Source organism: Lichenostomus cassidix, chromosome 4, assembly GCF_008360975.1.
Source record: "Lichenostomus cassidix isolate B80296 chromosome 4, HeHo_3.0, whole genome shotgun sequence".
NCBI lineage: Eukaryota > Metazoa > Chordata > Aves > Passeriformes > Meliphagidae > Lichenostomus > Lichenostomus cassidix.
The window spans coordinates 49,250,584-49,253,107 of NC_139484.1; positions in this window are offsets into that span (position 1 = coordinate 49,250,584).

Below are 2,524 nucleotides of genomic sequence, written 5' to 3' on the forward strand. Positions count from 1 at the left end.
TCTTGCTTATTAACAAGTCATTTTGAACTTCATATAATCTCTCTGTATGGACATCAAAGTATTCTGGAAGTAGCAATTAAGGATCACATGCTCTAACCAGGTCTAGTGGTGTTCATTTGCCCCACTTATCTCTGGCCATATTCTAGCTTTTTTTCGTAAAGCTTCTTGCACAGATGATGTGCATTTTGTCCTTTCCAAGTTCTCCAAGCCCCAACCCAGGAACTGCTTCTCCTGCTTTTGGATGCTGCAGTGGGAGGCAAACCAGTATTGGGCTGGTCCCAAAAGGAAGCACTGAAATGAGATTTATGGCCTGAGCAGCCCTGGCATGACATTCTTGTGTATCCCCTCTCTCATGTATGGGTTATGGAAATATTCAAAATGCCTTCATCTCACAAACGTGCTTTTGTTAAGAACTGCATGCTTGCAAGATTTTCTGTGAGAAGGTAAGCAGTCTTGCTTTGTCATCGTAGCCCTCATTCAAATGTCTGTCTGATACAACCAGTACAAAAAAAGGTCGTAGTATCTATGCAGAATACATTCTAACTGTGTTCTGGGCTGCGTCAAAAGAAGTGTGACCAGCAGATCGAGGAGTGCCCCTCTACTCCACTCTCATGAGAACCCACCTGAAATACTGTGTTCAGGCCTGGGGACCCCCACATAAGGAAAAATGGACCTGTGGAGGAACGCCATGAAGATGACGAGAAGGAGGAGTCAGTTCTCCTAAGAGGAAAGGCTGAGAGTTGGGGTTGTTCAGCCTGGAGAAGAGAAGGCTCCAGGGAGACTTTATAGCAGCCTTCTGGTACTTAGAGGGGACCTGCATGAAGGCTGGAGAGGAGCTTTTTACAAGGGCATGCAGTGATGGGACAAGCGGGAAGGGCTTTAAACTGAGAGTAGGTTTAGATATTAGGAAGATATTCTTCACTATGAATGTTGTGAGATATTTAAATAGATTGCCCAGAGAAATTACGAATGCCCCATCCCTGAAGTGTCCAAGGCCAGGTTAATGGGGCTCTGAGCAACCTGTTCTAGAGGAAAGTGTCCCCTCCCATGTTAGGAGTGTTGGAACTAGATGATCTTTAAAGTCCCTTCTAAGCCAAAGCACTCTATGATAAAATTCTAACTAGAAATCTGCCTCTGATTTAGTGAAACTATTTGTTTCCCATGATAGTAAATCTTTAGACCAACAAAATAATTGATAAGATCATATTGAATGTTTTCTGTTACTGACTGAAGTTCACTTCTTAAGTGAACAAGTGATATTTCAAGGACTATTATCAGCCTTGTGGCTATAAAAAGGCAACACCTTTATCAGTCATTATTTTACTGCCTTTTAGTTGCTACTGTTTAGAAGAAAGTTCAATTCTCTGTGCAAAGCTACCAGAATTACGTCCCTTTATGACTAGAAACTTGTATTTGTGTCCCTTGTGAGTAAAAGTCTCTGAGATTTATGAGAAGTGGCAGGCTGCACTGCACTGCATTTCATCACTGCTCAGTAGGGACAAATCCTCAGCAGAGAAGCACAGCCAGGAAGGCTCTTGCTGCCTGCACTCTGCATCTCAGGGCAGGAGTTTGAGCAACAGGTTTCCTGCACACTGCTCAAGTGGGAGAACTGAGATTTTGTGCCAAAGCACAGCCATCAACTCCTCACAAGTTGCATCAACTGCCTAGCGGGATTAATGTTCTAGTCCTTAAGTCCCTCAGGCAAATGATATGTGGCCCAGTAAACCATAGTGGTTTGTTACATAATGCATACTTTCAGACTTTAAGTACATAGTTAGGTTTTGGCAAGGAGGATTGATAAAATGCTTGATTACTATATATATCAGAGTAATGAAAACAAAATAATCCAATTTCCATCACTTCCTACTTCCATCATAGGCCTTTCCAAAATTCAGATACATGATTGAACCTGGGGAAAGGGGCAGCTACATTTTCTTATAATGGCAGCTCTTTGGGAAGTGCCAGTCCTAGACAGTCTGGAGCAGACTAGAGGCAGCAAAGAAATCAAGGAATCCTCTGAAAAAGATACATGAACAATATTCCTAATATAAAGCTGTCTGCATTTACCAAACCATAATAGTACTGTGTAGCTTACCTGTGCTGCTTACCTAAGTTGTTAGAGATCAATGATAGAAGGAAACAAACTAAAGACTGATCAGAGTAAGATAAGTAAACCTGAGAATTTCAGCCTTGGTTTACTTTGTTTGTTTTGGGAGGATACTATTTTAAAAATGCCTGTATATTAACATATGTGGAGGCACACATACTCTTCCCTTTTCAAAGTTTTTAGATAACAAGCTCAATGCCATCAAGATCCTTAGTCAAAGAATGTTGTTTTGTGATCCTAGATCAGCAAACCCTTGTGGTTTACAGCAGATCAGCTTCTCATCCTCTGAAGAATTGCTATGGTGAATGGAAGCAACTCCAGCATCAAACTAGGTATGGAGGTAGGCCTGAACTCTTCCCTAATATGCTATCCCATGGGCTCTGTCTTTTCTGAGAGGCACAGTGTGAATCTCTGAGA